The sequence below is a fragment of the Panthera leo genome, chromosome B4 (assembly GCF_018350215.1).
Source record: "Panthera leo isolate Ple1 chromosome B4, P.leo_Ple1_pat1.1, whole genome shotgun sequence".
NCBI lineage: Eukaryota > Metazoa > Chordata > Mammalia > Carnivora > Felidae > Panthera > Panthera leo.
In genome coordinates, this window is record NC_056685.1 from 65578910 (window position 1) to 65594503 (window position 15594).

At 35.9% G+C, this 15594-nt stretch overlaps 1 pseudogene; it reads left to right on the plus strand.

Annotated features, from left to right (window-relative positions):
• LOC122225371 overlaps positions 1-15594 on the plus strand; it is a 43546-nt pseudogene that overhangs the window by 11816 nt on the left and 16136 nt on the right.

The following is a 15594-nucleotide window of genomic DNA, read 5'->3' on the forward strand; positions in this document are numbered from 1 at the left end:
ATGGTGGACAAATGAGCAATAAGCGATTTACTAGAGACAATTCTGTGCTACAGAAAACATTTAGAGGAAGATGACAAGAAGAAAGCACATTTTCAGCCCAAGAAAAACTCATAAATTGGAGGCAGAAGTTGGGAAACTAGAGTGAGTAGAAAGCAGAAAAATTAGTTGAATTTCAATGAATTCACTAAAGAATCATTCGGACACATTTGCCACAAAATACTATACAAAGATAGTTGACTGTCCATTTCTCACCCGAGCAGGAAACAAGGGGTTTAAATTAGCAAGATTGTAAAAAATTAGTGTACCATGCTAAAAAAAGGAGAATCATATGAAAATTCAAAAATTGAATGGTGAAATTGCCAGCTCCATTCCTGTGCTCTGTTTCCAGAACATTTGTTACTATGTTTAATTCTTAGGTAGAAAAATTGGAAGATCTCTGAAAAGAGAATGGACTTAGAGAAAAGAATTTTAGATGCACTCTTTGAAAGTCCATTAATGAATGTGATCTCCATCGTACAGAAAAACTGCCAACAGGGGTGCCTGGGTGGCTCAGTCAGTTGAGCGTCCCACTTTGGCTCAGGTCATGATCTCGCAGTTTGTGGGTTCAAGCCCCACTATGGGGCTCTGTGCTGACAGCTCAGAGCCTGGAACCTGCTTCAGATTCTGTGTCTACTTCTCTCTCTGCCCCTCCCCGACTTGTGCTCTGTCTGTCAAAAGTAAATAAATGTAAAAAAAAAAAATTAAAAGAAAAACTGCCAACTAACCAGCCCACAAACCCAAAACTCCCATGCAGCTCTTCGTTGCCACCTTTTCAATTTTGCACTGAGAACTGCATATCACCAGACTTTGAGCAACACGAATGTAGGATTAAAACATTACCAGTAAAAACAAAATGAATACAGGAAAAATACATGGAGAAAATAAGCAAATGCACAAATAATAAAAATTTAAAATATATAAATAATATCTTGACAGAAGTAAAAGATAAATTTCACCCATGACAAAAGACAGGATGCTTTTTTAAAAGAACTGAGTCCTGTCAATCGATGCAGAAAAGGCATTTGACAAAATTCAGCAAACTTTCTTAATAAAAACCCTCGAGAAAGTCGGGATAGAAGGAACATACTTAAAGATCATAAAAGCCATTTATGAAAAGCCCACAGCTAACATCATCCTCAATGGGGAAAAACTGAGAGCTTTTTCCCTGAGATCAGGAACACGACAGGGATGTCCACTCTCACCGCTGTTGTTTAACATAGTGTTGGAAGTTCTAGCATCAGCAATCAGACAACAAAAGGAAATCAAAGACATCAAAATTGGCAAAGATGAAGTTAAGCTTTCACTTTTTGCAGATGACATGATATTATACATGGAAAATCCGATAGACTCCACAAAAAGTCTGCTAGAACTGATACATAAATTTAGCAAAGATACTAGCAAAGATATATTTTGGCAGGATGCAAAATCAATGTACAGAAATCAGTTGCATTCTTATACACTAATAATGAAGCAACAGAAAGACAAATAAAGAAACGGATCCCATTCACAATTGCACCAAGAAGCATAAAATACCTCGGAATAAACCTAACCAAAGATGTATAAGATCTGTATGCTGAAAACTATAGAAAGCTTATGAAGGAAATTGAAGAAGATATAAAGAAATGGAAAAACATTCCGTGTTCATGGGTTGGAAAAATACATATTGTCAAAATGTCAATACTACCCAAAGCTATCTACACATTCAATGCAATCCCAATCAAAATTGCACCAGCATTCTTCTCGAAGCTAGAACAAGCAATCCTAAAATTCATCTGGAACCACAAAAGGCCCCGAATAGCCAAAGTAATTTTGAAGAAGAAGACCAAAGCAGGAGGCATCACAATCCCAGACTTTAGCCTCTCCTACAAAGCTGTCATCATCAAGACAGCATGGTATTGGCACAAAAACAGACACATAGACCAATGGAATAGAATAGAAACCCCAGAACTAGACCCACAAACGTATGGCCAACTCATCTTTGACAAAGCAGGAAAGACCATCCAATGGAAAAAAGGCAGTCTCTTTAACAAATGGTGCTGGGAGAACTGGACAGCAACATTCAGAAGGATGCAACTAGACCACTTTCTCACACCATTCACAAAAATAAACTCAAAATGGATAAAGGACCTGAATGTGAGACAGGAAACCATCAAAAGCCTAGAGGAGAAAACAGGAAAAGACCTCTCTGACCTCAGCCGCAGCAATTTCTTACTTGACAAATCCCCAAAGACAAGTGAATTAAAAGCAAAAATGAATTACTGGGACCTTATGAAGATAAAAAGCTACTGTACAGCAAAGGAAACAACCAACAAAACTAAAAGGCAACCAACGGAATGGGAAAAGATATTTGCAAATGACATATCGGACAAAGGGCTAGTATCCAAAATCTATAAAGAGCTCACCAAACTCCACACCCGAAAAACAAATAACCCAGTGAAGAAATGGGCAGAAAACATGAATAGACACTTCTCTAAAGAAGACATCCAGACGGCCAACAGGCACATGAAAAGATGCTCAACGTCGCTCCTCATCAGGGAAATGCAAATCAAAACCACACTCAGATATCACCTCACGCCAGTCAGAGTGGCCAAAAGGAACAAATCAGGAGACTCTAAATGCTGGAGAGGATGTGGAGAAATGGGAACCCTCTTGCACTGTTGGTGAGAATGCAAACTGGTGCAGCCGCTCTGGAAAACAGTGTGGAGGTTCCTCAAAAAATTAAAAATAGACCTACCCTATGACACAGCAATAGCACTGCTAGGAATTTACCCAAGGGATACAGGAGTACTGATGCATAGGGGCACTTGTACCCCAATGTTTATAGCAGCACTCTCAACAATAGCCAAATTATGGGAAGAGCCTAAATGTCCATCAACTGATGAATGGATAAAGAAATTGTGGTTTATATACACAATGGAGTACTACGTGGCAATGAGAAAGAATGAAATATGGCCCTTTGTAGCAACGTGGATGGATCTGGAGAGTGTGATGCTAAGTGAAATAAGCCATACAGAGAAAGACAGATACCATATGTTTTCACTCTTATGTGGATCCTGAGAAACTTAACAGAAACCCATGGGGGAGGGGAAGAAAAAAAAAAAAAGAGGTTAGAGTGGGAGAGAGCCAAAGCATAAGAGACTCTTAAAAACTGAGAATAAACTGAGGGTTGATGGGGAGTGGGAGGGAGGGGAGGGTGGGTGATGGGTATTGAGGAGGGCACCTTTTGGGATGAGCACTGGGTGTTGTATGGAAACCAATTTGACAATAAATTTCATATATTGAAAAAAAACAAAAAAGAACTGAGGAAGGGGTATCTGTTGGCTCAGTCAGTTAATCATCAAACTCTTGGTCTCAGTTCAGGTTTTGACCTCAGGGTTGTGCCGTGGGCTCCGTGCTAGGTGTGGAAACTATTTTAAAAAATAAAATAAAATAAAATAAAATTAAATTAAATAAAATTAAATTAAATTAAATTAAATTAAAAATAAGCTGAGGGAATGGGAATAAAAGGTACAGAGTAGGGAATATAGTCAAGGATATTGTAATAGTATTGTATGGTGACACTTGTAAGCATAGCATAACGCATAAACATGTTGAATCACCTGGAACGAATACAATATTGTGTGTCAACTATACTGAAATAAAGGGGAAATTTAAAAAAGATCTGAGGGAAAATAGAGATACTATAAACAAAATAAAAATGTTTTATAAGTACTGAAATGTACTTCAGGAAATATCTTTGAAAATAGATAAAAAGTAAAAACTAGGAGAAGTACAAGTGAGGAATAATAGGGAAAGTCAAATATATTATTGAGAATGCAGTTCCATAAAAAGAGAAGAGAACAAAATTGAAAGAAGGAAATTAACCAAAAAAAAAAAAAATCAAAGATATTTCCTGTAACTGAAGAACATGGTATTCTAGGTTCATAGAACCCACAGTGGGCCTCACCTAATGACTAAGAAAATATTTTTGAAAAAAGCACATTATCATTACATTTCAAATCCTATAGACACACAAAAAATTATAAAAGTTTATATATGGAGAAAAGAATAACAATTTATAAAGAAGGATCATAAATTAGAATTAAATTAAAATTCTCAATAGAAAAATCTAGATAATAGATGACATTAAAGGAAAATATTTTCCAGCATGGAATTTGAAAATCTGTAATTGAAAAAAATTATTCAAGAAAGGCAATTTCTTATGAGTATTGTAGAACTATTTTGTAATAATAGTTTAAATGTAATGAAAGAAAAGGAAAGGAAGTAGAATTCATGAGCCAAAACTCTCTCAATTCTTCACTAAATCTTCCGAAAGTCTTAACTTACCTCTACTTTTTCTTTCTCCTGGTTACAGCTTATAACATGTTTCTTCTATAAAAGGCCAAACTATAAAGCTACAGAGAGATTTCATTGCTTCTATTATACTTCTTCTTTATCACCAGGCCCTTCATCCTTATTAGTCATTTTGATAAGCACAGAAATATTATAACAAATGCTACCTTCAAGTTCTGTAGGTAAACCACTTCAAATCTTACTTATTAAGATTTTAAATCTTTAAATCATTTCTTATTCTCCAGATTCATTCTCATATCTGCTTACATATACAACCAAATTTGTTGAAAGAAATACTCATCCACTCTACCTGTATTTTCCCCCAAATTGTAATCTTTATCTATTTATTTTTGGTATTTTGTTTAATTTTTTAAGTTTTAATTTAAATTCCAGTTAGCTAACATAAAGTGTACTATTAGTTTCAGGTGTACAATGTAGTGATTCAACACTTCCATACAACACCTGGTACTCATCACAAGTGCACTCTTTTGTCTCCATCGGCTATTTTACCCATCCTCCAACTCACCTCCCCTCTAGTAACAATCAGTTTGTTCTCTATAGTTAAGAGTCTGTTTCTTGGTTTACCTCTCTCTCTCTCTCTCTCTCACTCTCTCTCCCGCTTTCCTCATTTCTTTTTTTTTTTTTTTGTCTCTCAAGTTTCACATATTCTTTTTTTATGGCTGAGTAATATTCCAGTGGTGTGTGTGTGTGTGTGTGTGTGTGTGTGTGTGTGTGTGTATACACACCACCTCTTCTTTATCCATTCATCAGTCAATGGGCACTTGGGCTGTTTCCATATCTGGCTATTGTAGATAATGCTACTCTAAACATTGGGGGCACATATATCCCTTTGAATTAATATTTTTGTATTCCTTAGGTAAATGTCTAATAGTGTGATTGCTGTATTATAGGGTAGTTTTATTTTTAACTTTTTCAGGAACCTCCACACTATTTTCAGGAATGGCTGCACCAGTTGGCATTTCACCAGCAGTGCAAGAGGGTGCCCCATTCTCCATATCTTCACCAATACCTGTTGTTTCTTGTGTTGTTGATTTGTCATTTAGATAGCTGTGAGGCAATATCTCACTGTAGTTTTGATTTGTATTTCTTTGATGATCAGTGATGTTGATGTTTTCACATGTTTGTTAGCTATCTGTATGTCTTCTTTGGAAAAATGTCTATTCATGTCTCTGCCCATTTTTAATTGGATTATTTATTTTTTGGGTGTTGAGTTTTGTAAGTTCTTTATACATTTTTGACACTAGCCCTTTACTGGATATGTCATTTGAAGATATCACCTCCCATTCCATAGGTTGCCTTTCAGCTTTGTTGACTGTTTCCTTCACTGAGCAGAAGCTTTTTGTTTTGATGAAGTCCCAATAGTTTATTTTTGCTTTTGTTTCCCTTGCCTCAGGAGACATATCTAGAAAGAAGTTGCTATGGCCAGTGTCAAAGAGGTCACTGCTTGTGTTCTTCTCTAAGATTTTAATGGTGTTCTGTCTCAATTTAGGTCTCCATTCTGGTTTGAATTTATTTTTGTGCATGGTGTAAGAAAGTGGTCCAGTTTCATTATTTTCCATGTCATTGTCCAGTTTTCCCAACACCATTTGTTGAAGAGACTGTCTTTTTCCCATTGGATATTCTTTCCTGCTCTGTTGAAAATTAATTGGCCATTTAGTTGTGGGTCCATTTCTGGGCTTTATATTCTGTTCTATTGATCTATGTGTTTATTTTTGTGCCAATATCATACAGTTTTGATCACTACAGCTTTGTAATATGACCTAAAGTCCAGAATTGTGGTGATTCTGTCTTTTTTTTCCTTTTCATTGCTGCTTTGGCTGGCTATTTGGGGTCTTTTTGCATCCATGTGCCTTGAGGATATTGTCCTTTAATTATCTTCTTTAGTGGAGTCTGTATCTGGTTTTGGTATTAGGGTAATGTTGACCTTATGGAATGAATTTGAAAGTTTTCCTTCATTTTCTATTTTTTAGAATAGTTTGAGAAGAATACATATTAACTCTTCTTTAAATGTTTGGTAAAATTTGCCATTGAATCCATCTGGCCCTGCACTTTTGTCTGTTGGGAGATTTTTGATTACTGATTTAATTTATTTGCTGGTTATTAGTCTGTTCAAGTTTTCTACTTCTTCTTGTTTCAGCTTTGGTAGTTTATATGTTTCTAGGAATTTATCCATTTCTTCCAGGGTGTCCAATTGGTTGGCATATAATTTTTCATAATATTTTCTTATAATTGTTTGTATGTCTGTGATGTTGGTTATTCTCTTCTCTCATTTGTGACTTTATTTATTTGGGTCCTTTCTCTTCTTTTTGATAAGTCTGGCTAGAGGTTTATCAAGTTTATTTTTACAAAGAACCAGCTCCTGATTTCATTGATCTGTTCTGTTGTGGGTTTGTTGTTGTTGTTGTTGTTGTTGTTGTTGTTGCTGTTTGGGTTTTTTTTTGTTGTTCTCTAGGTCATTTATTTCTGCTCTAATCTTTGTTATTTCATTCTTCTGCTGGCTTTAGATTCCATTTGTTGTTCTTTTTCTAGCTCCTTTATGTGGAATGCTATATTGTTTTCTTGAGATATTTTTGCTTCTTTAGGTAGACCTGTATTGCTATATGCTTCCCTGTTAGGGCTGCTTTTGCTGTATCCCAAAGTTTTTGAACCACTGTGTTTCATTTCCATTTGTTTCCATGTATTTTTTTCCTTTATTTCCCTGTTGACCCTTTTATTATTTAGCTGAATAATCTATGTATGGGTGGGTAAAAAAAAACCAATGAGATTTGACCAAAAAATACAAAAAACAAACAGACAATAAAAAAACTTTGAAGGAAAGAATAATTATCAAGAACTGTAAGACCAATACTTCCCAGAGCTCATACACGGGAAAGAAGTACCTAGGCCCCTTCCAATCAGACTGGAGACACATTTTGAAAAGAGGAGAGAGGCCTTAGAAGTAGATTGATTGTTTTACAGAAAAGGTTTAATACTCTTTAAAGGAAAATAATATTCAGCACTTGACAATGTAAAATTCAAAATATCCTGGTTCCAATAAAAATTATTAGGTACAAAAAGAAAGAGGAATATGTGGGTAATAACCAGGGAAATATCAATCAATAGGAATAGAAATAATAGAGATGGCAAAATCAGCAGATAAAGTCATTAAAACAATTGTTGTAAATATGGTCTATAGGCTCAAGCAGGTAGAGCAACACAGAAGCCTAATGAGGAGAAAAGTGGAAGATATAAAACAGAAAACCAAATAAAATTCCTAGAGATAAACAATAATATATCTGAAATGGAAAGGGGATTAATAGCAGATTAGTTATTGTGGAGAAAAGATCTAAGAACCTGAAGAAATGGCAATAGAATCTATACAAAATAGAGTATACAGAGGGGAAAAAAAGAGAGAAAAACAAAGGAAGTAATAACGACCAGTGAGAAAATATCAGTGATCTAATATGCGTGCAGTTGGAGTCCCAGAAGAAGTAGGGGGGTAAAGCTTTTTTTTTTTTAATGACTGAAATATTTATAAATCTGGTGAAAACCATAACTTCACACACACACACACACACACACACACACACACACACACACACACACTCATACGACTGCGCTAAGGATTATAATAGTAAAATTTCTGAAAACCAGCAAAGAAGAGAAAATTCTAAAAAGCAGCCAGAGGTAAAACACATATTGCATACTCTGAAACAGACCAAGAGTAGAATTTAGAATTTAGGTTGGAAACAGTACAAGTCAAAGACAGTGGAACTTCATTTTTAATATGCCAAAAGAAAAAAAAAAAACCCTGTCAACATACAAGTATTTATTCTGTTAAAATATACTTTAAAATAGAGGAGAGATTTTCAGATTTCTGCTCAGGAATTTAGAATACTGAAAGAACATTGCCCCCACACTTACAAGAATAAAGAAAAAACAAGCTTTAAGTTCATGACTTTTCCTGAACCCCTGACAGCTAAGGTGCCAGGGCAAGAAACATGTTTAAACTATAAGGAGAGATAGCTGCCTGCAGGGAGATATAGGACACAGACCCTTGCTTAAATGGGTCCACATTTGTAAGAATTTTACTGGAATAATTAATAAACTGGTGGGGGTCAGTTGGGGGCTGGTGAGAGTATATGGAGACCCCGGAGGTCACAGATGTATAGGAGGAGTTTGTTCCTACTTGCCATCATTTTCTACATAAATTCTACCAGGTACTCACATAAAAAGTGATGAGAGTCCCAAGAAAGGACTTGGGAGAGGAAGAGCAGCTACTGCAGGAGGCCATGAACTTCAACCCAGGACATTCTCTCTTACCTTTGTTACAAAACAAAACTTCTGTAGGACACAAGGGCAATCCTAGGGTACTGGTGAATAACTCTTGCACTGGGTAAGAGAACAGAAAAATACTCTCCACCTGGGAGAGGGACAGGTATTCAGGGTCCAAAACCACAGAAGAAAGGCTAAGAGCATTTTTGCTCACAATAGCAGAGATGTATTGACCATTGTAATGAATCAATATTGATGGTATAATTTTAGGGACATCCTTGAGGATATTCCTAATACATGTCATAACCTGTCTGCAACATAATCTTAGTAAGACAAAAGATAGGGAATAGATAGCAACCAAAGCATGAGGCTCCTTTAAAAATCTGCAAATGTGGGGGCACCTGAGTGGCTCCACCAGTTAAGCCTCCAACTCTTGATCTAGGCTCAGGTCATGACCTCACAGTTCGTGAGCTTGAGCCCCCGCATCCCAAGAGCCTGCTTAGATTCTGTCTCTCCTTCTTTTTGCCCCTCACCTGCTTGTGCTTTCTCTCTCTCTCTCAAAATAAATAAATAAATTGTAAAAAATCTGAAAATGTGTTATGAGTATGTTCTGGTTATTCCTTTTTTTTCTCAAGATGGGCAGAGGAATTTCCTTGCTGGAGAGCTATGGCTATATGGTAGGAAAAACATGATTTGATTTTATACTCCCAATTTTAGAATCTCAAATTCTCTCTTCAGTAACAAAGGTGTACATTTCACTAATATTGTTTTTAAAAGAAACCTCTAAACCTTTACCATTTACTCAGAAGTAGCAGTATCCTTATCATCCATAAGCTTCAGGGTGAAAAGTGAACAGAAATAATAAATTCTGTAAATTGTATTTTTCTCCTGTTCATCCATAGTTGCTAGTTTTCAAGTTTATTTCTCTTAGACTTATCCATTTATTCATGTTAGCACTCTAGAATTCTTTGTGCAACATCTCTCCCTTTGGTTATGTATTATTATTGTGCTAGAGATATGTTATCAAGTGATATGATAAAGTACTCAATAAATAAAAGCATTTGTCATTCTTTCTCTCTCTCTCTCTCTCTCTCTCTCTCTCTCTCTCTCTCTCTCACTTTCTCTCTCTCTCTAACCAGAATCAGCAGAGCTCTCAGAAACCCTCAAACTTCCACGACCTGAAGTATTGCCATTTTTCCTGATGGAAATAAGATCTATGCATAGATCTGGGATCCACAGATTATTTCCTTGTGAGTTAATAACAGACTGTCTCTGTGTTTGGAAATGTTACTTCCATGCTTAGATTCATCTCTATTACAATTGGTTAAAATAAATTGCTGCAGGAGACTACTATGATACCAACAAGTACAAGCTGATATTTTCAAAACACTCACCTAACCAGCCATTGCACGATGAGAATCCTAGAGTTTGGATATGCTGGGAAAGACATCATGTAAATACTACATTTGAGACACAATAGAAAAGAACTTACATTGTTAACAACAAAAAGCAGTAAAATTGCAAAGCAATGATCCTCGGATGCATTATTCCCAAATAAAAAGAAATACATCACTTTCTCCTGGCTAATAGATGTTCATTCTATTAAGAGACTTCAGATAAGGATTCTTAGGAATTCTCTAGGAACTGACAACTGTACAAGCTGTACTGCAGCTTCCACACAAGGTGACAGAACAAAAGTGGATCCCTTTGGCACAAAATGCTAGAGAAAGATTACACAAAGATTATCGTAAGCGACTCAGCTCTCATCTTAGCTTTCATGACACACATAGCTGCAAGTGAAGGGGTTGGGAAAAAATATTCCGTGTGAGTGATAACCAAAAGACAATAAGATTATTGTAATCTTTCTCTAGCATTTCAGAAACTTTACTACCTCTTTTTTCCCTTTTCTTTACCATTAACTTATTATTATACTTTGATACCCTTTATATCTGACTTGCCTTCCTCTCATTCCTTTTAATGAACTCCAGAATTATTTTGTTTCTCAGCTAAAACCACTTGTTTAATCTTTAAAAAAATGAAATTCCTTATTATGCCTTATCTTCTGCCTGGCTTGGTTCGCTTTCTCCTTCACCCACCAAACTTCAATCACACTGGCCTCCTTTCACTTCCTCATTCTTGGAGATTTTTTCTTACCTGAGGACCTTTGTGTGTACTTTTGCTGAAATGCTATTCTGCTTGCTGGTGTGATAATCATAATTAAGAGACCAGTGATGCCTCTTGTTGAAATGTTACCCTGCTCTATTACACAGGCCTAAGTAAGCACTTTTGTTTTAGGGGTATTGACTTCTATTAGTCAAGGTTCCCCAGAGAAACAGAGCCAATAGTATATCAGAAGACGTTAATACTGTAATGGTGGTGCACAAGTCAATTTCAAATCCATTGTAAAAATTAAAAAAACAGAAACATTAGAAATAACCCTAACTACAGTTGTAATGGATACACAATATAAAAAAATGTAAATTGTGACACTGATAACATAAAGCATGTATGTGAGAAGTAAAAGTATAGCTTTGTATATCATCAAAGTTCAAATGCTAGCTTAAAAGTAAAATGTTGTAACTACAAAATATTTTATGTAAGACTCACGGTAAACTCACATTAAAACCTGTAGCAGATACCCAAAATATAAAGAGGATACCACAGGCACATCCCTGTAGAAAAATCACCAAATCACAAAAAGATAGCAAGAGAGGGGGAAAAAAAATAAAAGGAACTAAAAACAGTGAGAAAACAGTTCACAAAATGACAGTAATAAATCTTCACCTATCAACAATTACTTTAAATATAAATAGACTAAACCCCGATCAAAAGACATAGAGTGCCACATAGATTAAAAAAAAAAAATAAAAAGAACCAACTATATGCTCACTATAAGAGACTCAGCTCTCACCTCAGCGTTCATGACACACATAGACTGAAAACAAAGGGGTTAGGAAAAATTATTCCATGTGAGTGATAACCAAAAGACAAAGTGTATTAGACAAAAGAGACTAAGTAAAAAATTGTCACAAGAGTTAAAGGGGTCAGTTCAATAGTACATTATAACAATCATAAGGATATATGCACCCAACACTGGAGCCCCTACGTATATAATGCAAATACTAATAGATCTGAAGGGAGAAATAAACATCAATACAATAATAAGAGACTAACACCCCAATTTCAACATTGAATAGATCATCTAGACAGAAAATCAGTGAAGAAATAGATTTCAAGAACACTGTAGTCTAAATGGACCTAGGAGCCATATGTAGAATATTGTATCCAAAAGCAACAAAATACACATTTCTCAGGTGGACATGGAACATTCACCAGGATAGATCATATGTTAGGACACACAAAAAGAGGTAATAAAATTAAGACAATTGAAATATAAAGTATCTTTTCTAACCAAAATGGTATGAAACTAAAAATCAACAGTAGGTGGACAATTGGGTAATTCACAAATACGTGGAAATTAAACAAAATACTCCTGGACAACCAGTTGATAGAGAAGAAATCAAAAGAGAAATAAAAAAAAATATCTTGAGATGAACAAAAAATGGAAATATAACAAAACTTATGGGATATAACAAAGGCAGTTATAAAAGGAAGGTTCACAGTAATAAAACAATTTCTGCATCAAGAAAAAAAGAGAGATCTCAAATAACCTACTTTATACCTCAAGAAAGTAGAAAAAGTAGGATGAACTAAGACCAAATTTAGCAGAAGGAAGGAAATAATACAAATTACAACTGAAATAAATGAAATAGAGACTACAAAAACAATAGAAAAGATCAACAAAAGTAAGAGCTGCTGTTCTGAAAAGATAAATAAAACTCTGTGGTTATACCAATAGCAAAATGCTAATTGGAACATATATCCTCATGTAGGAATAAGGTTTTAACCTTAGAATTCTAAAATGAATAAAATGAATTTGGCAAAGCACCAAGAGAAGTTGTTAGCTGAGGAAGACATTAGGTTGGACATAATGCCAATCAGGCGTAACATTACAGTGTTTTGAGATGTTAGTTCTTGTTATCTACAATGAATTTTTACTTTCATCTGATCTCTGATCACATGTTCAGTTTTCCCAGTGCATGCAGGAATACTTGACCTGCATAATGTCCATTGTTTACTACTAACCAAAATGTCTGCTCACAATACCTTTCTGCTCTTCTCAGATAATAAACGCCCGGGAATGAAGGCCCAATTAAATCCCCTTAAGGCCAAAGCATAGCTAAATGTACCTAGACAGGGCCTAATTTCATGCTTTCTTGGATTTCATCTCCAGATGAAGGCAAACCTTGGTTCATTACACCACCCTGGTAGGAAAGGAGGAAGGCAGTACAGCAAGAAATAAATAATGTCTGGTCTTTTTCCTTCTGCATTTCTCAAAGATTTCCCCCCGCAATGATGTAGGTGCCTTGTGTTCATTTTATTACTCATTAATTTGTTTGATTAATATATTTATTATGTGCCTAGCAAATGCCAGACATTGCACACTAAGTACTGGAGATTCAGTGGTGATCAAAACCATGGTCTCTGTCCTTCTGGGGCACAGAGACAACAGAAGGAGAAAGACATAATCAAATAATAACACAGATATATACGAATCACAATTGTGAGAGTGCTCAGAAAGAGTCCCCACCTTCTCATACTTCTTAGCACAAACCCCAATCCTTTTCTGAAGTGAAGAATTTGTTAGAAATAATAGAGGATATGGGGGTGGAGATAGGGTAGGTTCAGCCACTATGTGCAGATACATGTTGGGAACAGAGGAAGCAGAGGGAACAGATGATGATAATAAAGAAATATGCCTTTGATATAAGGAGTCAAGTGGTTCATTAAAGATTGGCAGAATTTGTATTTTCAATGTGATTAATAAGTTAGTGAATTGATTTAAAAAAATCAATTTGGCAAGTGATATCATTGCCAGATGAATCTATACAGCAAGTTCAGGACAGTGGGATGTGGAGCTTTGAAGAGCTGGGAAATGGTAAATGAATTTTTGGAGCCAGGTCTGGCACTTTGTAATTTGAGACATCATGGTGTTTCCGAAGGAGACTAGTCAACCTTCTGTGTGAGAATAAATGACGTTTCTAGCCAACCTCCAACAGGGTGGCCTCTCGTTATCATCACAGAGAGAACAGATTGTCTGTTTAGAAAAGAAACCTTGGCCGAAGAGGATTTCATTAAGAGGAGCCTTGGGGTAAAATTGTGCCTACAGTTTAATAAAAACAAACTTACTTGGTGGGAAGTGGGGGAGAGGGGAGAATGGACTCAGTTGTTCTTGCTCTTAATTCATGCCCTTATTTTAAATTAACTAGTTGAAATGCCTATTAAAATTTTATGGACTTGCACTCCTTTCAAAATCCTTGGACTAATTTTTTTATTATACTATTTTCCATTCAGTAAAAGAACACAATAGGATCTCAGAAGGCATTTGTTGATAGATGCAAGTATTATATTTGTGTTTCAAATTATTACTGCTGTTGTTATTTTTTCATTTTTATCAAATAAACAGGAGGCTGTAGCAGAATCATATTGTAAAATACATAATTCATGCGTTAAGAATACAGGATGAAAAGGATTGCAGAGCATTAAAGATGAAAGTCTGAGGAGAAAATTTGAATATATATTTGGATTCAGTAATGAATGACTTATAAATGGTATTTGCAACTTAGTTTTTCTTTTCTAAAAAATGAAAATACAAATATTTATCCATACTGTGGCAAATACCATTCAGATTTAAGTTACCCACATATATACTAGGCTGTTACTAGAAAGTTCTCATATATAAGCTATAAATATCCACTGAAGTCACAGTGTTCTTTGATACTATAAATAAAATTTATAATCCCCATCTCACATTCCTTGAGAAGCCCTATATCCTCTATGTCATTTCAGTGAATCCTAAAGCCTTCCCTTTTCTTGGCCACCTCTTGTGTTTTTTCTTCCATGGATTTTTTTTTTGTCTCATTTCAACTTCCCATGCTGCTGCTGTTCTGCCTTATTCATATTAACCCAGATGTGGAATATATAGGTGTGTGTGTGTGTGTGTGTGTGTGTGTGTGTGTATACACATATATGTATATATATATATATATATATACACACACACACACACACACACACACACATGTATGTATATGTATACACATTCCAGAACTCAAAGAATACATGAAATTTTGCATATGGAAACTCCAACTCCATTTTTCAGGTTGCTCTCCTTAGCTCCTTCCTTTCACACACCTTTGGTCCATTAGCAAATCCTATGAGCTCTACTTTCTGAATATGTTTGAACTGTGTCCATTTCCAAACATTGCTTCTGCCACTCTGTTCCAAGACCTCTTGCTGGGCTTCCTGCCTTTGTTTTCAGTCTATTCTCAACCAGCAGCCAGATTGATTCTGTCGAAACATAACCTGTCGCTTTTCTGCTCAAAATTCTCCAACGGCTTTTAGCTCACTAAGCACAGAAGCCAACAGCCACTAAACCCCTATGTGATCAGATTCCCGGTTACTTCTTTGACAGTCTCTGAATCCTCATCCCATCACTTGCCAACCCCAGCTTCACTGGCCTATATGTTGTTTCTTGAAGATCCCAAGTACATTCCCCCCCCCACACTTAGACTTTGCATGTGCTGTTTTCTATGCCCAAAATGCTCTTCCCTCTAGTTCCTTGATAGCCAGCTTCCTCATTCCTTTAAAAGAACTTTATCTCTTAGAGTGCCTAGGTGGCTCAGTTGGTTGAGCACCCAACTTCGGCTCAGGTCATGATCTCACAGTTTGTGAGTTCGAGCCCCACATCGGGCTCTGTGCTGACAGCTCAGAGTCTGGAGCCTGCTTCATATTCTGTGACTCCCTCTCTCTCTGCCCCTCTCCCACTTGCTCTGTCTCTCTCTCAAAAATAAATAAAAACATTAAAAATTTAAAAAAAAAGAAGTT